This window comes from Bombina bombina, chromosome 5, assembly GCF_027579735.1.
Source record: "Bombina bombina isolate aBomBom1 chromosome 5, aBomBom1.pri, whole genome shotgun sequence".
NCBI lineage: Eukaryota > Metazoa > Chordata > Amphibia > Anura > Bombinatoridae > Bombina > Bombina bombina.
The window spans coordinates 76,420,042-76,447,267 of record NC_069503.1 but is presented as its reverse complement, the minus strand read 5'-3'; the positions used below and the strand labels follow the sequence as shown (position 1 = coordinate 76,447,267).

Below are 27,226 nucleotides of genomic sequence, written 5' to 3'. Positions count from 1 at the left end.
TCATGGGATGTGTACCCGGTCCGGTATGAGAGTGCAGTTCCCATCCGTGTTTTGTATACAGGGAGTGCAGAATTATTAGGCAAATGAGTATTTTGACCACATCATCCTCTTTATGCATGTTGTCTTACTCCAAGCTGTATAGGCTCGAAAGCCTACTACCAATTAAGCATAGTTGGTGATGTGCATCTCTGTAATGAGAAGGGGTGTGATCTAATGACATCAAAACCCTATATCAGGTGTGCATAATTATTAGGCAACTTCATTTCCTTTGGCAAAATGGGTCAAAAGAAGGACTTGACAGGCTCAGAAAAGTAAAAAATAGTGAGATATCTTGCAGAGGGATGCAGCACTCTTAAAATTGCAAAGCTTCTGAAGCGTGATCATCGAACAATCAAGCGTTTCATTCAAAATAGTCAACAGGGTCGCAAGAAGCGTGTGGAAAAACCAAGGCGCAAAATAACTGCCCATGAACTGAGAAAAGTCAAGCGTGCAGCTGCCAAGATGCCACTTGCCACCAGTTTGGCCATATTTCAGAACTGCAACATCACTGGAGTGCCCAAAAGCACAAGGTGTGCAATACTCAGAGACATGGCCAAGGTAAGAAAGGCTGAAAGACGACCACCACTGAACAAGACACACAAGCTGAAACATCAAGACTGGGCCAAGAAATATCTCAAGACTGATTTTTCTAAGGTTTTATGGACTGATGAAATGAGAGTGAGTCTTGATGGGCCAGATGGATGGGCCCGTGGCTGGATTGGTAAAGGGCAGAGAGGTCCAGTCCGACTCAGAAGCCAGCAAGGTGGAGGTGGAGTACTGGTTTGGGCTGGTATCATCAAAGATGAGCTTGTGGGGCCTTTTCGGGTTGAGGATGGAGTCAAGCTCAACTCCCAGTGCTACTGCCAGTTTCTGGAAGACACCTTCTTCAAGCAGTGGTACAGGAAGAAGTCTGTATCCTTCAAGAAAAACATGATTTTCATGCAGGACAATGCTCCATCACACGCGTCCAAGTACTCCACAGCGTGGCTGGCAAGAAAGGGTATAAAAGAAGAAAATCTAATGACATGGCCTCCTTTATCACCTGATCTGAACCCCATTGAGAACCTGTGGTCCATAATCAAATGTGAGATTTACAAGGAGGGAAAACAGTACACCTCTCTGAACAGTGTCTGGGAGGCTGTGGTTGCTGCTGCACGCAATGTTGATGGTGAACAGATCAAAACACTGACAGAATCCATGGATGGCAGGCTTTTGAGTGTCCTTGCAAAGAAAGGTGGCAATATTGGTCACTGATTTATTTTTGTTTTGTTTTTGAATGTCAGAAATGTATATTTGTGAATGTTGAGATGTTATATTGGTTTCACTGGTAAAAATAAATAATTGAAATGGGTATATATTTGTTTTTTGTTAAGTTGCCTAATAATTATGCACAGTAATAGTCACCTGCACACACAGATATCCCCCTAAAATAGCTATACCTAAAAACAAACTAAAAACTACTTCCAAAACTATTCAGCTTTGATATTAATGAGTTTTTTGGGTTCATTGAGAACATGGTTGTCGTTCAATAATAAAATTAATCCTCAAAAATACAACTTGCCTAATAATTCTGCACTCCCTGTATGTCTAGGGTGATTACATATTCCTGTGCACCCTTCCCTTGTTTTCAGTTTGTTTGGATTTGAAAGCTTGCATTGTGTGGCTGTTTTAGGGTCTCAGGTATTGGAAAGGACCTTGACGTGGTACCTGAGCTTGTCCCATTTGGCCAGATTCGGTGACTAACCTTTCCATTTTTGCTTTTAAATCTTAGCTGAGAGCTTGTAAGGGAGTGCTGGGTTTTCTCTGTGTGTTGTGTATATGTATGTATATATATATATATATATATATATATATATATATATATATATATATATATATATATATATATATATATATATGTCTTAGAATTTGTTTTAACTGTAGGTAACTAAGAACTTAATTCAGCTTAGATAAATTGACATAGAGTTTGATTGTTGGCACACATAATATATACAATTTCTGATGTTTTAAATTGAAATTATATAGGATAAATTGTGGTTAAATAGCTGAGTGTATTGCTTGAATGTTAGCAGCTAAATATCTTGGAATCTCATTGTGCTAATTGAATGAAATTCTATTGTGAATAAGGCTAGATAAAAGTTACAATTTGAGTTGCTTTGTAAAGAGTATAGCATATTTTAATATTTTAAACGTGTTTAATAAAATATTTTAATATTCATATTTTTGGTTCCTACAAATATATTTCAATGTGTTTATAGATATTAACGAATAATAAAGAATTCAAGAATTTATATTAATTTTATGGTCTAGTATATGCATATTGATTCAGGGTTTATTTTTAAAGGATGATTATTAAATATATTGTATTATAACCCTGCCATATACTGACATATTATTTGGAGGCACTGCTGAGATATTATTAATATTTATCACATTGATATAATATATTTGTAATAAATAGAAATTATTATAAAAGAGAGAAAAAGTTTCATATTTCAATATTAATATTTTTGAAAATATATATTTTTTAAAATTTAAATATCGTTTTTCATATTTCAAGATTGATATTAATATTATTAAAAATAAATTTTTGAAAAATTAATAAAAATATTAATTTTTCATATTTCAAACATTCATAAAAATATAAATTTTTCCCATTTCAAAATTAATAAAAATGTTAATTTTTCAAATTTCAAAATTGATATTACATTTTTTTTCCTCTCTCTTTTTATTGGTAAAAAATGTATTAGCGTTTTAATTAACTAAATACTAAGCCAATATAATAATGTCTATTACTAGGAGTGAATCATTTAATTCTGTACATAACGTTGAAGGTTGTGCCCTAACAATACCCCTTACTCGAGGTCAGGTCCTTAAGAGGGACATTATAGGCCACATTAAAGAGAGGTTTAATATTGCGGATGAATTCAGTGAGTACATGAATATGCTTGAAATTAAGGTTAAAAATATTGCCATTGATGATGATGATAGGTGGAATGAAAAAAGTGAATTATTCCAAGAATTATTAATGATTAATCAATGCAAGGTTCTCAAGAAGCGAGACAAACTAATACTAAAATCTTGGCCCCTTGTAATATGCATTGTTGACGAAATGTCGCTTTATCTCATAGACAAAGAATTGCAAATATAGGAGCTAGAAAGTAGTATTTGCTCCTCATGCAGATGCGAAGAGAATTTAAAAATAGCCGAAAATAAAATTGATGAATTTGCCCAAGACCTAACCACCTTAGCTAAGTAGATTTACTAGCAAAAATACAAGAGTTAAATAAACAGCTCGCGCAAAGCCAGAGAGAATTAAGTCATATCGCCATAATGAAAACCCCTCTATTAACAATGAGAATAATGCAGATAATTCTAACTCCATTAGAGAATGCATCAGGGACGAAATGCAGAAATTTAGGGAAGAATGTAGACAAATGACCCCTATTGGGTCAGAAATAGATTTCCCAAATAGACAGTCACCTCATGATGTAAATTCAGGGAGCTGCTGTAACTCAGCTGATGAGGGGGAGGGAAACTCTAATAGGGAGTCCCAAAATATGTCTAATAAGGTATATGACTCCCTTAAAGTAATTACTTTCCTAAAGGATGCAATACCTATATTCTCCAACAAGGGAACAATTTCTGTAATTGATCACTTAGAGGCCTTTGAAAATGCTTTAGCTATAATGAATGTTACAAGTGAACAATCAAAAATTGCATTTCTGCCCTGGGTATTTGAAGGTAAACATCACAAATTCTTTGCTTCACTAAAGGATAGGAATATTCATTCCTGGAGTGAAACAAAATGACAGTGCAGAAAAGAATTCGGGCAACATCACACTAAAACTGCAGCACAAATAGCTGTATATGGTTTAAAATGTAGTTCAAATCAGAGCCCCATAGAATTCCATTCCATACTGAAAAATGCGTACAGTATGGCTGAAGATAATCCCATATTTGAATGCTCAGAATTTGTGAATTTATTTTTTGAAGCACTGCCCGCACCCATCAAAATTAATTTAGCTAGAGATTTTGATGAGGACTGCTCATTGGAATGGCTGATCAAAGAGAGTACAAAGTTATACTCTATTCAGCAGTCCAGTGAACAGGGGGTTAAGAGGGAATCAAAACCCAAAATTGTGGCAGAAACTAAGGTGTCACCTAGCCCCCTGAATTTGGAGTCTAAAAAGAAAACCTACACGGAGGTGGCCATAAGAAACAGGCCATCTCCACAGAGGTTTAACTCTACCCCTCCCCCAACATGGGCTGAGGCACAGAGAGACTATAACCAAAGTGGGGGACATACTCAGGTAAATAATTACTCCCAAAGAGAATACCCACAAAATAATTGTTATCCCTGCAAGGGTAGATACAATAAGTGGCAAAGATATTCTCAGGGTAACCAGACACCCCAAGTAAATAGTGCTCTCCAAAATACTAACGCTGTACCCCAGGGGCAACCACGCCAGAATAAAAATAGCGGCACTGATTCTAAAGGAACCAAATGGTCCAGGAATCACTACTATGGGTCATCAAGAGATAGGCCCAGGAGTAGAGGTAATTTGTACGATCAAATAGATCAGCTTTATACCCAGTTAAATCGGTTGAGCGAACAATTCGCTAATATGAGTCAATCTTTTACGGCTCAGCCACCGAACAATCTTTTTTTTAGGGGTACAGCCAGTGGCCAGCAGTGGGCCACAGGCACAGTCATAAATCCTGCAGTATCACCTGAAAGGGAAGGGAGAGATATACCAAATGAAATGATAAATGTTAATAATGGTACTAATCATATTCTCTCCCCACAGACCGGAAACGGACGATTTAGCTGTGAGGACAAGCAACCTCATCCGGGAAAAATTAACAAATCTCTTCCTTTGCAGCTGTAACAATAACAGTATTAGCTTGTGTAACTGTTAAGTTTATAAACAATAAAATTGTGTTTTGTGACACCAAATCAGAAAGTGAGCACTATGTGAAGTGACACCAGGTTGATTTGGTGTAAATTAAGCCTTTTAATATTGGTAGGATTCTGAGCTGTTTAGCTAACAGTCAGATACAAACAGCACAGGAATTAGGTAAGTTAGCAAGGTACTTTGTAGTTTAGGAATAAATGCAAGAAGTTGTCATACAGTCATTAGACATAGAAATCTTATACTTTAGTTTAACTAACCGGATGAGATATGCTTGTCTCCCTTCAGTTGAAGCTGCAGCTGACATGCAGAGATGAGATCCTGTGTTGAGGGAGAGAGGCGCGGTGTTTGGCGTGTGATGTCACCGCAATCACGATCCGGAGCTCAGAAGGATATTAAATATTAAAGCTGAAACAATTATGGAACACGGTTTGAGAGTTACCTTCGATGAGATATTACACTCCATTAGTTAGGTGAATCAGTCTGTGAAAATGTGGAACAGGTTGTAGTATGATTAGCTGAGTGGCAGCTGGAAGTCTGTGAAACAGCAGGCGTCCGGTTCAGGGAGAGATGAGTCAGACAGGCTGAATCAGTCTGAAATATAAATAATCACTCTGGAAAGATTAGATTAGGTTTGCTCACACAAATAGAAACATTTGAATAGTACTTTGAAAACCTTAGGCCTAGATTTGGAGTTTGGCGGTAGATGGGCTGTTAACGCTCCGCAGGCTTTTTTCTGGCCGCACCATAAAATTAACTCTGGTATCGAGAGTTCAAAAAAATGCTGCGTTAGGCTCCAAAAAAGGAGCGTAGAGCATTTTTACCGCAAATGCAACTCTCGATACCAGAGTCTCAAAAACGTGCTCGTGCACGATTCTCCCATAGGAAACAATGGGGCTGTTTGAGCTGAAAAAAAACCTAACACCTGCAAAAAAGCCGCGTTCAGCTCCTAACGCAGCCCCATTGTTTCCTATGGGGAAACACTTCCTACGTCTGCACCTAACACTCTAACATGTACCCCGAGTCTAAACACCCCTACCCTTACACTTATTAACCCCTAATCTGCCGCCCCCGCTATCGCTGACACCTGCATATTACTATTAACCCCTAATCTGCCGCTCCGTACACCGCCGCTACTTACATTATCCCTATGTACCCCTAATCTGCTGCCCCTAACACCGCCGACCCCTATATTATATTTATTAACCCCTAACCTGCCCCCCACAACGTCGCCGCCAGCTACTTACAATAATTAACCCCTAATCTGCCGAGCGGACCTGAGCGCTACTATAATAAAGTTATTAACCCCTAATCCGCCTCACTAACCCTATCATAAATAGTATTAACCCCTAATCTGCCCTACCTAACATCGCCGACACCTAACTTCAATTATTAACCCCTAATCTGACGACCGGAGTTAATAAGTGTAGGCAGGTGGAGGCGACGTTGAGGGGGGCAGATTAGGGGTTAATAAATATAATATAGGGGTCGGCGGTGTTAGGGGCAGCAGATTAGGGGTACATAAGGATAACGTAGGTGGCGGCGCTTTGCGGTCGGCAGATTAGGGGTTAATTATTGTAAGTAGCTGGCGGCGACGTTGTGGGGGGCAGGTTAGGGGTTAATAAATATAATACAGGGGTCGGCGGTGTTAGGGGCAGCAGATTAGGGGTACATAAGTATAACGTAGGTTGCGGTCGGCAGATTAGGGGTTAAAAAAATGTAATCGAGTTGCGGCAATGTGGGGGGACCTCGGTTTAGGGGTGCATAGGTAGTTTATGGGTGTTAGTGTACTTTAGGGTACAGTAGTTAAGAGCTTTATGAACCGGCGTTAGCCCAGAAAGCTCTTAACTCCTGCTATTTTCCTGCGGCTGGAGTTTTGTCGTTAGATTTCTAACGCTCACTTCAGAAACGACTCTAAATACCGGCGTTAGGAAGATCCCATTGAAAAGATAGGATACGCAATTGACGTAGGGGGATCTGCGGTATGGAAAAGTCGCGGCTGAAAAGTGAGCGTTAGACCCTTTAATCACTGACTCCAAATACCGGCGGTAGCCTAAAACCAGCGTTAGGAGCCTCTAACGCTGGTTTTCACGGCTAACGCCGAACTCTAAATCTAGGCCTTAGGTTGTTAAGGTAAAGTTAAATTGGTAATTAGCTCAGGAACAAGTATGTCTCTCAGGGAGTTTTACAAATTACTAAGCAAAGCTTGGGGGTGTGAGCAGGTATGATAAAGGGATTGTGTACCTGTGATTGGTTAGTACACCTTAAAGGAAAAGCAGCATAACTGAAGTACTCTGACAGCAGCACTCTCTTAACCTTATTTCCACAGATGCAGTACACAAGAACCCAGTCGACCCTGTCATAGAGGAGACCGGTAGGTATGAAGTTTCCTCTGCATCGGGTAACACGGCGGATTCAGGTAACACGTAGTGAAGCCCATAGATGTATGATAATGCAATTTTTATGTGTGAAATGGTAGAAAATGCAGGAAGATATTGTGTATTAGCTGAGCTGCAAGATTCAGTCTCCAACCCTATCATGGGATTAATTGATACTGGATCTCAGGCAACTATTTTATCCCACAGGTACTACACACAGCTAAATGAGCTAACACCCCACAAACCTAAAATAAAATAATTTGATGGTTCTCTAATAGGAGTTGGGGGTGACTCTCTAAAAGTCTACGGTATGGCCTGGTTAAAATTTAAACTGTAGAACAGGATCATAAGACACCCTGTCATTATAGTGGATCTGCCAACTGATCGTTTAATTATTGGTAGTGATCTCCTGAAGCGATTAAGCACCATAATTGATTGCATAAATAATGTAATTTGGTCACAAGTTAAAAGGCCTATTAATTATGAGATATCTGGTATATCTCGCACCCGACATAACTGTCACGTGGTGGAAGAGAAACCAGATGATGTGGACATTCATTTCACGAATAACTCTGTACCCGAAATCACTATTTTACAAATAGATTATCAGACTCCTTTAAGTGGCTCTGATGGTAATACTTGTAAAATTTCGCCTGGAAAGATAGCGTATATTTCCTTAGACGGTGATGTATTAACCATATCTCTCCACAAGGGGGATCATAAAATCCCTAAGGGGGGGAGGCATGCTCAATACCTCACAGGAATTGAGGAATTGAGAGAGTTAAAGAGGATCTATTTATCCCTATACAAGTGCATGACCTTGGGTAAACCAAATATGCCAAATTGAGCTTAAAACAGGAAGCTAGCTATATAAGCGAAGGCTTATTAGCACAGATAGCTGAACCTAAAGTGATTAAATATCTTTCTCCCCAAGACCACTGTGTCCACGGCCTGGATAACAGGTTTGAAAGTTATAACATCACAGCTAAGTGCCTATTATCTGTATCTATAGGTAATAAGTCAGTGAAGCACCTGTTTTTAGTTTTAAATACTCCCCATAATCAAATATACATTGGCAATGATATCTTACATAGATATGCCATACAAATAGATTTGATTAACTCTTGTCTCTCAAGCAGGTTAAAGGGAGACCCTGAAGTATTTCAGGATGAAAATGCAGCCCTGAAATCAGACCAGCAATTGCCATATGCTGTAAATATGCAGGTGTCTAATGATATTATAATTCCTGCCGGGGATGATAAATTTATTTTGCCCTTGCAGGTAAAAAGAGGTCAGAAATTAAAAACTTCTGAAACACTAATTTGCCTCTCCCATAGAATACAAAATCTGGGTGTCACAATGACCCACACTCCTTTGGTAAATATTGGAACTATTCCAATACATGTTATTGTGCATAACATGACCACACAGGATATAACCTTATCCAAGGGAACAACCATAGGATATGTGCTGGAATCAAGTTATTACACTTTTGGATTCCAGAATAATATAATTGGGCTAATACCTGAAGGATACTTAACTGAAGAACAATTAATAGAACAATCCTTTGCATTTATGCCAGAGGGTCTATTTACTATTCAGTCTATTTATCCCTTCAGCTCAGAGTAAGGCATCTGTAAAATTGAAGAAGCCTCTCTAGTATTTGATCAGCCGATCAAACAGCAAGATTACCCCAATAACCAGAGTCATGGGGGCAATGTAAATTATAATCAAGGGGATCTCACCTCTAGATTGGAAGAAGCCTATGAAATAGGACAGCCTGAAATCTTTCCAGGATTTCAGCAAATAGTCGAAGAGCAAATATCCTTAGCTAATGGCTGTTCCAGCGATGATGAACGCCAACTGCTGCGAGAACTCCTGATGGAGTACAAGGATATTTTTGCTAGGGATTCTTATGACTGTAAGACTACAGACTTGCACATTGCAAGGATCCAAACAGATCCCAATGTACCACCTGTCTTTGTTAAACAATACAGACTTCCTTTAGCCTCATATGATTCTCTTGCAGAACTCATAACGAACATGGAAGAAAGGGGTATTTTCCGACAGGTGCACAGCTCTTATAACAATCCTATTCTAGGTGTTCTTAAGCCCAATGGACAATGGTGTTTGTGTGCTGACTTAAGACAGCTAAACAAACGAGTGTACATGTCTGGCTGGCCTGTACCATACATTGACCAGTGCCTAGCACAGATGCAGGGATCTAAAATATTCACTGCCATTGATTGTGCACAGGGATATTGGACCATAAAGGTACATGAAGAGGACCAGTATAAGCTGGCATTCTCCTTCCAAAAGGTCCAGTATGCATTTCAGAGACTCCCATTTGGATACATAAATTCTGGACATGAATTTGCTGTATTCATGCATAAGGCTATGCCTGATGCACTGGACAGGGGGAACTTATCTTATGTTGATGATGTTTTAATCAACAGCACAGACTTTGAAAAGCACATCGCAGAGCTTAAACACGTCCTCAGCCAACTTAAAAGGGCAGGTGTCAAATTATCCCTACAAAAATCTCAATAGTGCCGCACTTGTGTAAACTTTTTAGGACATGAAGTTACTTCTGAAGGGCTAAACCCTCAGAAGAAAAAGGTGGAAGCTATAGTAAATTCTAAAAACCCAACTAACTTAAAGGAATGGTGATCATTCCTGGGTATGACAAATTATTCTCACAAATTCATTGATAATTATGCAGAATTAGCTAAACCCCTACTACTTCTTCTAAAGAAGGATGTGAAATGGCACTGGAGTGAGAGTCTCAAGAGACAGCCATCAAGGAGCTGAAGAGAAAACTCACTCAAGCACCTTGCTTAGCGTACCCTGAAGGTGGTAAACCTTTCTACTTAGAAACAGGTTACACAGATATAAGCATGAGTGCTGTTTTATACCAAAAACATGATAATTTAAACAAAGTCATTACTTATGCGAGCAAAACTCTATCCCCAGTAGAAATAAAATTTAGCGATTGCGAAAAAGCCCTCTTATCTACTGTATGGGCTCTACAAAATTTCCGCAGCTTTATACAGGGCGAGAAAATTATTGTAGAAACGGCCCACCAACCTTTGCTATATTTGCAAAGTGAAAGAATAAGAGATGGGAATTTGTCTAATAGCCGCATAACAGCGTGGACTCTTTCCTTACAAGGCTGGCCTTTAGAAATTCACTACAAGCAGAAAAAAAAAATCCAGTCGTACAGGGGCTTGCTGAGCTCCACGACTGTACTGCTAAAGATCCTATGGAAGAATTATCAGAAGATGATTTTCTGGAGGAACAATTGCTTTCCCCATATAAAATGTATATTGAGGACCATTGTGAAACATACCTTGGGTATATGTTGATGGTTGTTCTTACCATGCCACTATTGATAATGAGCGCAGACTAGTCGCTGGCATTGGTATAATTGGGCAAATAGATTCCCAAATATTTCTGTAGGCTTCAACATTGGACCAAGATCCAGTCAAGTTGCAGAACTAACTGCTGTTCTAAAAACCATTGAAATGGCTATTGAACATGGTATTCATGAATTTGTAATCATTACTGACTCAAATTATGTGCGTGACAGTTTTGTTGAATACCTGCCAACTTGGAAAATAAATGGCATGCAGAAAAGCAATAACAAACCAGTCAAGCATGGCAAGTTGTTCTGCGACATTGATAATCTGGTGGTATCCAATGATTTAACCATACACTGGAAAACGACCAAGGGTCATTCCAGGGTTCTAGGTCCAGATAAGGAAGGAAATGATCTTGCAGATTCATTAGCCAAACAAGGAGCCATAACTGGAGAACTCCTTAATATTGACCACTTAATGGGTGCAATTCAGGTAGAAGCCATTATCAGAAATCAGGCAAAACAACAGAGCGAGCCTAACTTGGTACAATGGAGTCAGGATTCTCCTAGTGAGGACCTGATCACTAGTCAAAAAGAAGACCACATTGTAGGCATCTTCTATAAACACATAGAAGATCCTGAAAGCAACCCCATCTCAAAAGATGATTGTATTGACAAAGAAGATCTTAGAATCTTAATGAAGTCCAGATCACAATTCAAGTTACAGGATGGTTTGTTAATTAGAACCTCCAAAACTGGCATCCAGCAATGGGTAGTACCCACCAAGTTCAGAGGTCTAATGCTTCAACATGCCCATGATGCTCCCACATCTGGCCATTGTGTTGCCAAACTCACGTATGAAATATTGCGTGACTACGCTTTTTGGCCACACATGTTGAAAGATGTTCAAACCTACTGTCAAGGGTGTTTAATCTGTCCACAGTTCCAACCCACTGCGCCAACGCATAGAGCGCCATTGCAGAAAAGGGGGATGGTAATGCCATGGTCAGATATACAAATTTATTTTATTGGTCCAGTAACTAGGTCATCAAGAGGTAACAAATACATGTTAACAGTGACATGCCTGTTCACTAAATGGGTAGAGTGCATCAGTGCACCTAACAATAGTGCTGAAACATGCGCAGCTTTGCTCATCAACCACATATTTTCCAGATTTGGTTTACCCCAAAGAATCAAATCAGATCAGGGAACCCACTTCACTAGCGAAAAATGGGTAAAAAGAAAGCTCCATGTTGCTTATAGAGCTGCCTCAAGTGGTGTTGTAGAGCGTTACAACCAGTCCATTGTGAAAATCCTCAAAAAGTTTGTGAGTGAAACGGGTAAAGACTGGGATGTAGTGAAAAAATAAGAGAAATATGTGTAGGTGCGCTAAGGTCTAATAATTATAAACCATCTAGATGGTATATGTAAAATAATATAAATACTAAAATCCTGGATTGAATTCTGGTATAAGTTATAACAGATAAAGTGGACACAAAACACAATTAGACTTGATATGAATAAAACAATTTATATATTTTAATACTAAAAAATATGTTTAAAATATGCATACATATCACACAATAAATCTGACTGTTATGTAATATGACCGGTCATATACATATAGTTACGCTAAAAATGTTAAAAATCTACTAATGGATATCAGGCAATAAAAAGTGATAAAAAACCCCATTCAAAAATATCATTTTTACTTTTTAGGTGCTGTTCATGCATGTTTCTATGCATTATATTTTAAATTTGTATATATTAATATTTATTATTTATTGTTTTTTGATACAAAGCTTTTTATGCAATACATGTTTTAAATGTATTGCATGCTCTACACTTTGTGCTAACATCAAAAATTGTGAAGATATGACAGCTTACAATTAAGGGATTTGACTATCAAAATATTCCACCTTTTAAAAATCCACCTTAAAAGAAATGCCATGAAAATGGATAAACCAATCACAGACGAAGAATACGTATATAAGGAAGTTTGAAATATGTCTGAACCATCTTGATAAAGCCATGGTACATGGCGAAACGCGTTGAAGGAGTAAGATAACAAACTACAAAGTGTTAATATAACACGATCGCCAAGGATTGAGAGAGATTGTCCGGAACTATTTTCGCCTCTCTCCTACATACTCTGCGCAGAGTTTTTCGTTCCAGCCGGATCTACTTCCATGAGGATCAGGAATACCGCCAGCTGTTAGGAGCCGCTCCAGACACCTGTGCCTGACCTCAGCGGACATTTCATACTGCAAAGCAAGACAGGTAGGCCGTGTAGAGGTGTTGTGGTCCTACAGCTAGGTAACTTTTGTCACTCGTTAAAAGACTATAATTCTAGAAAATACCTCGATACCACTCTAGTGTTGAATTAACCACTTTACCAAACAAGCGGATCTGTCTGATGATTGGACAATCGTCGATACATAAACGGAACTTTGTTTGAAGATCTAGACATTCAAAGGAATTAACTTTTAGGTGGATATAAATTGACTTTATTGTTAATTTAGTCGTTAAATTTCTAACAACACACTTACCAAGATCAAACGACCCATTTTGAGAATTTAAAGATTTTAAGAATTTATAGTTCTAAGCAGAACCAATCCCTTACCCTACCTCTTAATGCACGAAGTATAAATTTCTACTGCACCTAATTATATCTTATCACTTTTTATTGCCTGATATCCATTAGTAGATTTTTAACATTTTTAGCGTAACTATATGTATATGACCGGTCATATTAAATAACAGTCAGATTTATTGTGTGATATGTATGCATATTTTAAAAATATTTTTTAGTATTAAAATATATAAATTGTTTTATTCATATCAAGTCTAATTGTGTTTTGTGTCCACTTTATCTGTTATAACTTATACCAGAATTCAATCCAGGATTTTAGTATTTATATTATTTTACATATACCATCTAGATGGTTTATAATTATTAGACCTAATCCCCGTAGCTGTTAGCGCACCTACACATATTTCTCTTATTTTTTCACTACATTCAACAGATCTGCTTTATGGGAACAGATTAGTGTATGTTGCAGGGGATAGATTTGCGCACCTTATACTAACTCTTTTAGCCAAAGACTGGGATGTAAAACTACCTCTAGTCCTAATGGCATTAAGAGCAACTCCAAGTAGTGCTACCAAGATGTCACCTTTTGTACTGACTGGTAGGAGAATGGTTCTACCTCAGTAAAACTTGATAAATGCTGCCAATACACATCAATATGTGGAGAACCTAAGGAAGCACCTGCAATATGCCTTTGCATTTGCTCAAAGGAATTTAGAGAAAGCTGCAACTGCCACTAAAACCTATTATGATCTCAAAACCTCCAAAAAGGAATATGAAATAAATGATAAAGTTTATCTTTATAACTTTGGAAGAGATCAGGTTAGGGAGAAGAAATTTCTTCCATCATGGAAAGATCCTTTTGTCATTACTGACAAAATATCCCCAGTGGCCTATAAAATACGAATCCCCAAAAATGATAGTTTCATAGTGATAAATGGGTCCATATCAGTCAATTGCGAGCGTGTCATCCTAGGTCCCAACTACAAGTCATAGAAGGAGAATGAAGTTATATCTCCAAATACACTAAAGACATACTGTAGTTTAAAGATGCCTAGCTGATGAGCATGAAGGCTCAAAAATTATGGACTTGTTCCATAGAAGACTGTCTATGATGCGTAAGTCAACATCTTTTCATAGGGATTAGGTTTAATTTTTTTTTTTTTGTGTGATAATTTTGTTTATTTTTTTTTCTTTAAAGTGAAGGTAAAAACTTTGGTGAATTAAAGTCTGATTTTTAAAAATACTATTAAAAACAGGGGCACTTTCATTCATCAAAATTTAAAAAGCAGCCGTTTTGATTAAAAACTTACCTTTTTTTCTTTTCACAGCTACAGCAGCCTACCCCTCCTAGAAATCCTCTCTACACACCTCAGCAATGACTAATCCGGCTTCCTCCAATCACAGCATGGCCTCAGGCAATAACCACCCTGGGGGGAAAACTGTGATTGGAGGAAGCAGGATTAGTCATTGCTGATGTGTGAAGAGAGGATTTCCAGGAGGAGAAAGCTGCTGTAGCTGTGAAAAAAAAACAAAAAGGTAAGTTTTTTAATCAAAACAGCTGATTTGTAAACTTTGATAAATAAAAGTGCCCCTGTTTTAATAGTATTTTTAAAAAATGGGCTTTCATTCATCAAAGTTTACCTTCACTTTCATTTTAGATTTTTTTTATTTTTTGAAATTTTATATATATTTTTTTAATTTAATGTTGGGTTTTATTTAAGTTTAACTTAGTATTGGGGTTAATTTCGGTGGTGTTAGGTTAGGGGGCTTAGTAATTAGTTATTTGCGTTGTGAGGGGTTGGCGGTTTAGGAATTAATAGGTTAATTAGGTTTATTGCGATGTGGGGATTTGGCAGTTTAGGGGTTAATTAGGTTTATTCTGATGTGGGGGTTTGTCGGTGTAGGGGTTAATTAGGTTTATTGCAATTTGGGTGGTTGGCAGTGTAGGGGTTAATTAGGTTTATTGCGATGTGGGTGGTTGTCGGTTAAAGGGTTAATATTTTAATTATGTTATTTTCGGATTAGGGGTTAATTACTTTATTATTTTGCGATGTGGAGGTTTGCGGTTTAGGTGTTTGTTAATACTTTGTGCGGGAGGTTAGTTTTTTTGTTATACTTTGTGCAAGCGGTTACGTGTTTTTTTATTTATTTTGTGTTGGTGGTTGTGTTTTTTTTGTTTGTTTTTTTTTTCTTGAGGCTTCGGGTTTGCCATTACTGCATCCAGGTGGATTCTTTTGGCTGCCTCGCACAGCCAACATTCCTTTGAGGACGTGTTACAAACGTGATTATAGTATAGATATAACACTTTAGCTGTTGTCTGGTTTACAAATGAATAAACTACACCTGTGTGATGACACGTGAGCTGCACATTATACACATTACATGATACTCAGTGTCTAATACTGATTTATATAACGTTTTATCTTATTCCCCTGCCCTGTGTGTAGCTGCTGTAAATGACTAACTCATAAACATAACTTGTGCTACAGTTGTGCTTCTGTGTGTATTAACCCTTCACTGGCACAGAGACCAGCACAGTGTGTATTAACCCTTCACTAGAGCACAGAGAGCAGCACAGTGTGTATTAACCCTTCACTGGCACAAAGAGCAGCACACTTTATGAACCCTTCACTAGCCCAGAGAGCAGAATAGTATGCATTAACCCTTCACTAGCAGAGAGCAGCACAATGCATATTAACCTTTCAAAATCACAGAGAGCAGAACAGTGTATAACCTCCCTCACTAGCACAGAGAGCAGCACAGTGTGTGTTAACCCTTCACTAGCACAGAGAGCAGCACAGTGTGTGTTAACCCTTCACTAGCACAGAGAGCAGCACAGTGTGTGTTAACCCTTCACTAGCACAGAGAGCAGCACAGTGTGTGTTAACCCTTCACTAGCACAGAGAGCAGGACAGTGTGTATTAACCCTTCACTAGCACAGAGAGCTGCACAGTGTGTATTAACCCTTCACTAGCACAGAGAGCAGCACAGTGTGTATTAGCCCTTCACTAGCACAGAGAGCAGCACAGTGTGTATTAACCCTTCACTAGCACAGAGAGCAGCACAGTGTGTATTAACCCTTCACTAGCACAGAGAGCAGCACAGCGTGTATTAACCCTTCACTAGCACAGAGAGCAGTACAGTGTGTATTAACCCTTCACTAGCACAGAGTTACACAGTGTGCATTAACCCTTCACTAGCACAGAGCGTTACACAGTGTGTATTAACCCTTCACTAGCACAGAGCGTTACACAGTGTGTATTAACCCTTCACTAGCACAGAGAGTTACACAGTGTGTATTTACCCTTCACTAGCACAGAGAGCAGCACAGTGTGTATTAACCCTACACTAGCACAGAGAGCAGCACAGTGTGTATTAACCCTACACTAGCACAGAGAGCAGCACAGTGTGTATTAACCTCTTAACTATCAAATATCTGCACAGTGTATAACCCCTTTACAAAGACAAAGTGCTGCACAGTATGCATTAACAATTCACTAGCACAGAATGCAGCATAGTGTGTATTAACCCTTCACTAGCACAGAGAGCAGCACAGTGTATATTAACCCTTCACTAGCACAGATAGCAGCACAGTGTGTATTAACCCTTCATTAACACAAATAGTTGAACAGTACTTAGTATCCCATTGCCTGGCACAAGCAGATGAGTAACATGCATTAAAAGAACAACATTTATAACAATTATAAACTTTTTAAGCAGACTAGAAAGTCACTAAAACGTTTTATCACACAATACACACAGCCTGACTCACTCACCCAGCAGCAGCTGCACAGGAAGTAAATAGGAGAACAAAGGTCAGCTCAATACTGAACTACATCTCCCAGAATACATGCAGAGAAGTCACATGTTAAGCAGCAGCCAATCAGAGAAAAAGAAAAAAATGCAAACATTTCAAAGACAAATCGGATGCTTTTTAATGTTTAACCTTTTAAAGCCGTTATGCCGTTCCATTCCGTCATAATTAGACTGGGCTTTAAAGCCGTTATGACGGAATGGAACGTCATAACTAACGGCTGTCCTGAAGCCTTCTGTGCTTCAGGGATTTAATCGTGGTCTGGAGGGCGTTCCTAGGATTGTAGGGACGCCCCCCAGATGCGATCCAATAATTGAAATCTCGCGATCGTATGCACGATCGCGTAGTTTCAATTTGTCTACATCGGAACAGTTGTTCCGATGTAGGCACTTTAACCCTGTCACGAAAGGGTTAAATGCTGCAAATTCATATAATTAGTAACTGAGCACATTGTCACTGTCATATCCTCTACTTGTGCATTACAGCTACACTATATACATAAAGCTACACTATATACATAAAGCTACACAATATACAGTACAGCTACACTATATACATTACAGCTACACTATATACATTACAGCTACACTATATACATAAAGCTACATTATATACATAAAGCTACACTATATACATAAAGCTACACTATATACATAAAGCTACACTATATGCATAAAGCTACACTATATGCATAAAGCTACACTATATACATAAAGCTACACTATATACATAAAGCTACACTATATACATAAAGCTACACTCTATACATAAAGCTACACTATATACATAAAGCTACACTATATGCATACAGCTACACTATATACATAAAGCTACACTATATACATAAAGCTACACTATATACATACAGCTACACTATATACATAAAGCTACACCATATACATTACAGTTACACTATATACATAAAGCTACACTATATACATACAGCTACACTATATACATAAAGCTACACTATATACATAAAGCTACACTATATACATAAAGCTACACTATATACATACAGCTACACTATATACATAAAGCTACACCATATACATTACAGTTACACTATATACATAAAGCTACACTATATACATAAAGCTACACTATATACATAAAGCTACACTATATACATTACAGCTACACTATATACATAAAGCTACACTATATACATAAATCTACACTATATACATAAAGCTACACTATATACATTACAGCTACACTATATACATAAAGCTACACTATATACATAAAGCTACACTATATACATAAAGCTACACTATATACATTACAGCTACACTATATACATAAAGCTACACTATATACATAAAGCTACACTATATACATAAAGCTACACTATATACATAAAGCTACACTATATACATTACGCTACACTATATACATAAAGCTACACTATATACATAAAGCTACACTATATACATAAAGCTACACTATATACATTACAGCTACACTATATACATAAAGCTACACTATATACATAAAGCTACACTATATACATTACAGCTACACTATATACATAAAGCTACACTATATACATAAAGCTACACTATATACATTACAGCTACACAATATACATAAAGCTACACTATATACATTACAGCTACACTATATACATTACAGCTACACTATATACATTACAGCTACACTATATACATTACAGCTACACTATATACATAAAGCTACACAATATATATTAGCACTTTCACTAGCACTGAGAAGAGCTGCACTTTGTATTAACCCCTTCACTGAGACAATGCACATTGCATATTAACCTTTCAAAATCACAAAGAGCAGCACAATGTGTGTTAACCCTTCACTAACACAAAGAGTTAAACAGCACTTTCTATCCCATTGCCTGGCACAAGCAGGTAAATAACATACTATAAAAAAAATAACAATTATAAACTTTTTAAGCAGACTAGAAAGTGACAAACGTTTTATCACACAATACACACAGCCTGACTCACTCACCAAGCAACAGCTGCACAGGAAGTAAATGGGAGGGGAACAAAGAGCAGTTCAATACTGAACTACATCTCCCAGAATACATGCAGAAAAGTCACATGTTAAGCAGCAGCCAATCAGAAAAAAATGCAAACATTTCAAAGACAATTGGATGCTTTTTAACATATTTAAATGCTGCAAATTCATACAATTAGTAACTGAGCACATTGTCACTGTCATATCCTCTACTAGTGCATTACAGTTACACTATATACATAAAGCTACACTATATACATACAGCTACACTATATACATACAGCTACACTATATACATAAAGCTACACTATATACATAAAGCTACACTATATACATTACAGCTACACTATATACATTACAGCTACACTATATACATTACAGCTACACTATATACATACAGCTACACTATATACATACAGCTACACTATATACATACAGCTACACTATATACATAAAGTTACACTATATACATACAGCTACACTATATACATAAAGCTACACTATATACATAAAGCTACACTATATACATAAAGTTACACTATATACATAAAGCTACACTATATACATTACAGCTACACTATATACATTACAGCTACACTATATACATAAAGCTACACAATATATACATTACATCTACACTATATACATAAAGCTACACTATATACATAAAGCTACACTATATACATAAAGTTACACTATATACATAAAGCTACACTATATACATAAAGCTACACAATATACATACAGCTACACTATATACATTACAGCTACACTATATACATTACAGCTACACTATATACATACAGCTACACTATATACATTACAGCTACACTATATACATACAGCTACACTATATACATAAAGTTACACTATATACATACAGCTACACTATATACATAAAGCTACACTATATACATAAAGCTACACTATTTAAATGCTGCAAATTCATACAATTAGTAACTGAGCACATTGTCACTGTCATATCCTCTACTAGTGCATTACAGTTACACTATATACATAAAGCTACACTATATACATACAGCTACACTATATACATACAGCTACACTATATACATAAAGCTACACTATATACATAAAGCTACACTATATACATACAGCTACACTATATACATTACAGCTACACTATATACATTACAGCTACACTAAATATATACAGCTACACTATATACATTACAGCTACACTATATACATACAGCTACACTATATACATACAGCTACACTATATACATAAAGTTACACTATATACATACAGCTACACTATATACATAAAGCTACACTATATACATAAAGCTACACTATATACATAAAGTTACACTATATACATAAAGCTACACTATATACATAAAGCTACACTATATACATTACAGCTACACTATATACATACAGCTACACTATATACATAAAGCTACACAATATATACATTACATCTACACTATATACATAAAGCTACACTATATACATAAAGCTACACTATATACATAAAGTTACACTATATACATAAAGCTACACTATATACATAAAGCTACACTATATACACAAAGTTACACTATATACATAAAACTACACTATATACATAAAGCTACACTATATACATAAAGCTACACAATATATATTAGCACTTTCACTAGCACTGAGGAGAGCTGCACTTTGTATTAACCCCTTCACTAGCGCAGAGAGCTGTGCAGCTTGTATTAACCCCTTCATTAACAGAGTGAGGTGCATAGGGTGTTAACTCCTTAAAGGGATACTAAATAGGGTTGCCACCTTTTGGCAAGAGGATTCCTGGACACTTTTTAAATCAGTGTGGGGAGGGTGTGGCCTGGGTTGTGACATAAAATTTTTACATTTTGGTAGGCATTTAATATTAACTTCTCTTTATAAACATAAAATCACTCCCCCCCCCCCCCCAAAAAAAAAAAAGTTGTAACAAGCATTAGTTCTTAATATTGGAAACTATATTGTAATTTGTGAATCACAATAAAAAAATATATCAAGAACTACTGCATTTACAGTGCCGAGCCTTGATTATATGGTTAAAATAATAAGGAAGACTAATTCAGAACAGTGAACCGCTGATCAAAAAATACTGACCAAATGACCAGATACATTATTAAATGTGACAATCTAAAAGAGTGATTCTTCTATAGTTTAGTAACCAATGCACAAAAGAATATACCCCTATTTTAAAGAGAATCATTCCTATAAAACAACATGTAAAGATTGGAAACCACCCTCGTTTTTTTATTTTAAATTGCTACATGATATTTGTCCCTCTGGATTTGCACTGGCTATGGACTTTTTCATACCCTGTCAGACACAATAAAATGACTATGCCTTAGCCCCACAGTTTACCATTGAACTCACCCCGCTGTCAGTCAGCAGTCCAGGCCAGATTAGGAGCACCAACCACCTGACACAGCTAAAATGTAAAGTCCCAGGCAGGCATACAAAAACACAGCCCGCCCACTGACGTCTGATGCCCAGTGTTGTAACTAAATCATTCTCCCCGTGGAGAACTGTCTCCCTTGCCGCTCGGCTACTTCAGTAGCCGCATCCCTCCTTCTAGCACTGTCCATCACTAGTGATGTCGCAAATTGTTCGCCGGCGAATAGTTCCCGGTGAACATAGCTTGTTCGCATTCGCAACGGCGGGCGAACATATGCAATGTTCGATCCGCCCCCTATTTGTCATCATTGAGTAAACTTTGACCCTGTATCTCACAGTCTGCAGACACATTCCAGCCAATCAGCAGCAGACCCTCCCTCCCAGACCCTCCCAGCTCCTGGACAGCAGCCATTTTAGATTCATTCGGAAGCTGCATTCTTAGGGAGAGGAGGGACAGTGTAGCTGCTGCTGATTTAATAGGGAAATTGATAGCTAGGCCAGTGTATTCAGTGTCCACTACAGTCCTGAAGGACTCATCTGATCTCTGCTGTAAGGACAGCACCCCAAAAAGTCCTTTTTAGGGCTAGAACATCAGTCTGTTTTTTTTTTTTTTTTTCCTGTGTAATCTAATTGCAGTTGCCTGCCTGCCAAGCCACTTGCCCAGTGCCACCACTCATATCTGGTGTAACAGTAGTGTAAATTTAAAAAAAAAAAACTTTTTTGACTGTGAAACATCAGTCTGCTAGTGTAATCTAAATGCAGTTGCCTGCCTGCCAGCGTGTGTGCCAGACCCACTTGCCCAGTGCCACCACTCATATCTGGTGTAACAGTAGTGTAAATAAAAAAACAAAAACCTTTTTTGACTGTGAAACATCAGTCTGCTTGTGTAATCTAATTGCAGTTGCCTGCCAGCGTTTGTGCCAAGTCCACTTGCCCAGTGCCACCACTCATATCTGGTATAACAGTAGCGTAAATTTAAAAAAAAAAAAAAACTTTTTTGACTGTGAAACATCAGTCTGCTAGTGTAATCTAATTGCAGTTGCCTGCCTGCCAGCGTGTGTGCCAGGCTCACAGCATATACTGTGCCCACTTGCCCAGTGCCACCACTTATATCTGGTGTAACAGTAGTGTAAATTAAAAAAACAAAACTTTTTTGACTGTGAAACATCAGTCTGCTTGTGTAATCTAATTGCAGTTGCCTGCCTGCCAGCGTGTGTGCCAGGCCCACTTGCCCAGTGCCACCACTCATATCTGGTTTAACAGTAGTGTAAATTTAAAAAAAAAAAACTTTTTTGACTGTGAAACATCAGTCTGCTAGTGTAATCTAATTGCAGTTGCCTGCCTGCCAGCGTGTGTGCCAGGCTCACAGCATATACTGTGCCCACTTGCCCAGTGCCACCACTCATATCTGATGTAACAGTAGTGTAAATTTAAAAAAAAAACTTTTTTGACTGTAAAACATCAGTCTGCTTGTGTAATCTAATTGCAGTTGCCTGCCTGCTAGCGTGTGTGCCAGGCTTACAACGTATACTGTGCCCACTTGCCCAGTGCCACCACTCATATCTGGTGTAACAGTAGTGTAAATGTTTTAAAAAAAACTTTTTTGACTGTGAAACATCAGTCTGTTTGTGTAATCTAATTGCAGTTGCCTGTCTGCCAGCGTGTGTGCCAGGCCCACTTGCCCAGTGCCACCACTCATATTTGGTGTAACAGTAGTGTAAATTTAAAAAAATAAAACTTTTTTGACTGTGAAACATCAGTCTGCTTGTGTAATCTAATTGCAGTTGCCTGCCTGCCAGCGTGTGTACCAGGCTTACTTGCCCAGTGCCACCACTCATATCTGGTGTAACAGTAATGTAAATTTTAAAAAAATAAACTTTTTTGACTGTGAAACATCAGTCTGCTTGTGTAATCTAATTGCAGTTGCCTGCCTGCCAGCGTGTGTGCCAGGCTTACAGCGTATACTGTGCCCACTTGCCCAGTGCCACCACTCATTTCTGGTGTAACAGTAGTGTAAATTTAAAAAAAAAAAAACTTTTTTGACTGTGAAACATCAGTCTGCTTGTGTAATCTAATTGCAGTTGCCTGCCTGCCAGCGTGTGTGCCAGGCTTACAGCGTATACTGTGCCCACTTGCCCAGTGCCACCACTCATTTCTGGTGTAACAGTAGTGTAAATTTAAAAAAAACAAAAAACTTTTTTCACTGTAAAACATCAGTCTGCTTGTGTAATCTAATTGCAGTTGCCTACCTGCCTGCCAGTGTGTGTGCCAGGCTCACAGCGTATACTGTGCCCAGTGGCACCACTCATATCTTGTTTAATAGTAGTGTAAGTGTACATTTAAAAAAAAAAAACTTTTTGGACTGTGAAACATGTCTGCTTTTTTGTGTCAGGCTCACAGCGTATACTGTGCCCACTTGCCCAGTGGCACCACTCATATCTTGTTTAATAGTAGTGTAAGTGTACATTTAAAACAAAAAAAACTTTTTGGACTGTGAAACATCAGTCTGCTTTTTTGTGTCAGGGTCACAGCATATACTGTGCCCACTTGCCCAGTGTCACCACTCATATCTTGTTTAATAGTAGTGTAAGTGTACATTTAAAAACAAAAAAAAACTTTTTGTACAGTGAAACATCAGTCTGCTTTTTTGTGTTAGGCTCACAGCGTATACTGTGCCCACTTGCCCAGTGGCACCACTCATATCTTGTTTAATAGTAGTGTAAGTGTACATTTAAAACAAAATGACAGGTGCCGTCGTGGTCGTGGTGCTGTGATTCCCTTTGGCTCTAGAATAATGCCCAGTGTTCAGAGGCCACGTACAATGAACTCGAAAAGTTCTGAGGACATAGTTGACTTTTTAACACAGGACACCCAATCTTCTATAGCTTCCGCTCCGAACCTTGATGCACCATCCTCCTCCAGCTTATCTTCGGGCACCTCTCAAGTTACCACCCGCCCGCCTGACGCCACCACCAACACTAGCACCACACCCGCTTCACTTGATCTGTCAGAGGAGTTATTTACACATCAGTTGGAAGAAATGAGTGATGCGCAACCATCATTGACAGGATGTAGATAACAGTGATTTGTCTCAGTCAGGCAGCATTACAGACATGGACGTACGGTGTGATGATGTTGTACCCGCTGCTGCTTCCTTTGTTGATTTGTCAGATACAAGTGAAGCGGTTGATGATGACGATGCGTCCGTGGATGTCACGTGGGTGCCCGCTAGAAGAGAAGAAGAACAGGGGGAAAGTTCAGATGGGGAGACAGAGAGGAGGAGGAGGAGACAAGTTAGAAGCAGGGGGAGGTCGTCGCAAGGAGCTAGTGGTACACTCAGACAGCATGCATCGGCACCTGGGGTTAGCCAGACAGCACGCCAATCAACGCATGCTGTTGCCACCACCAGAATGCCGTCATCGCAGAGCTCAGCAGTGTGGTATTTTTTTTGTGTGTCTGCCTCTGACAACAGCGATGCCATTTGCAACCTGTGCCAAAAGAAACTGAGTTGTGGGAAGTCCAACACCCACCTAGGAACAACTGCTTTGCGAAGGCACATGATCACACAACACAAACGCCTATGGGATCAACACATGAGTAGAAGCAGCACACAAACTCAAAGCCGCCATCCTCCTCCAGCATCTTCAGCCACATCAACCACTGCTGTCCTCCTTGCCCCCTCTCAACCATCCGCCACTTCGTCTCTCTTCCGGAGCAGTTCCTGCTCATCTGCCCACAGTCAGGTGTCTGTCAAGGACATGTTTTAGTGTAAGAAGCCAATGTCACAAAGTCACCCCCTTGCCTGGCGTCTGACAGCTGGCTTGTCTGAACTCTTAGCCCGCCAGCTTTTACCATACAAGCTGGTGGAGTCTGAGGCGTTCAAAAAATTTGTAGCTATTGGGACACCACAGTGGAAGGTACCCGGCCAAAATTTCTTTGCACAAAAGGCAATCCCCAACCTGTACTCGATTGTGCGAAAGGAAGTAATGGCATGTCTGGCATAAAGTGTTGGGACAAGGGTCCATCTGACCACTGATAGCTGGTCTGCAAAGCATGGTCAGGGCAGGTATATCACCTACACTGTGCATTGGGTAAACCTGCTGACGGCTGCCAAGCATGGAATGCGTGGCTCTGCAGAGGAGTTGGTGACACCGCCACGACTTGCAGGCAGGCCTGCTGCCACCTCCTCTACTCCTCCTACTCCATCCTCTTCCATAACCTCCTCAGCTGAGTTTTCCTCTGCTGCTGCGTCTTGCTCCACATCAACGGCACCCCCCCAGCTCCCCAGGTACTATTCCACATCCCGGATACGGCAGTGTCACGCCGTCTTGGGGTTGACTTGCCTGAAAGCAGAGAGTCACACCGGACCAGCACTCCTGTCTGCCCTGAACTCACAGGTGGATCAGTGGCTGACTCCGCACCAACTGGAGATCGGCAAAGTGGTTTCTGACAATGGAAGTAATTTGGTGGTGGCATTGAAATTGGGCAATTTGACACATGTGCCGTGCATGGCACATGTGTGTAATCTGATCGTACAACGCTTTGTGCATAAGTACCCAGGCTTACAAGATGTCCTGAAGCAGGCCAGGAAGGTGTGCGGCCATTTCAGGCATTCCTACACGGCCATGGCGTACTTTTCAGATATCCAGCGGTGAAACAACATGCCAGTGAGGTGCTTGATTTGCGACAGCCCGACACGTTGGAATTCAACACTCCTAATGTTCGACCGCCTGCTCCAACAAAAAAAGGCGTTAACGAGTATTTGTATGACTGGGGTGCTAGGACAGCCTCTGCGGAGCTGGGAATTTTTTTGCCACGTTACTGGACGCTCATGCGCAATGCCTGTAGGCTCATGCGCCCTTTTGAGGAGGTGACAAACCTAGTCAGTCGCACTGAAGGCACCATCAGCGACACCATACCATTTGTTTTCTTCCTGGAGCATGCCCTGCGAAGAGTGCTGGATCAGGCCGTAGATGAGCGTGAAGAGGAAGAGTTGTGGTCACCATCACCACCAGAAACAGCCTTATCAGCATCGCTTGCTGGACCAGCGGCAATGCTGGAAGAGGATTGTGAGGAAGAGGAGTCAGAGGAGGAATGTGGCTTTGAGGAGGAGGAGGAAGACCAACAACAACAGGCATCCCAGGGTGCTCATTGTCACCTATCTGGTACCAGTGGTTTTGTACATGGCTGGGGGGAAGAACATACCTTCAGTGAGATCACTGAGGATGAGGAACGGGACATGAGTAGCTCGGCATCCAACCTTGTGCAAATGGGGTCTTTCATGCTGTCGTGCCTGTTGAGGGACCCTCATATAAAAAAAAGCTGAAGGAGAACGACCTGTACTGGGTGTCCACGCTACTAGACCCCCGGTATAAGCATAAAGTGACTGAAATGTTAACGAATTACTGCAAGTCGGAAAAGATGCAGCAGTTCCAAAATAAATTAAAAAGTATGCTTTACACAGCGTATAAGCTTGATGTCACAGCACAACGGGAATCTAACAGGAGAAGAGGTGAAAGTAATCCTCCGACTCCCACGACCACGCCGGCAAGGACAGGATGCTTTACAGACGTGTTGTTGATGTAGGACATGCAGAGCTTTTTAAGTCCTATGCATCGCCACAGCCCTTCGGGGTCCACCCTCAGAGAACGACTCGACGACAAGTAGAAGACTACCTTGCCTTAACTGCAGATCTCGACACTCTGAGGAGTGATGAACCCCTTG

The 27,226-nt window shown here is 39.3% G+C and overlaps 1 pseudogene; it reads right to left on the bottom strand.

Moving 5' to 3' along the window:
• The window catches only part of LOC128659910 (oocyte zinc finger protein XlCOF6-like), a 367,873-nt pseudogene that overhangs the window by 281,857 nt on the left and 58,790 nt on the right, over window positions 1-27,226 (bottom strand).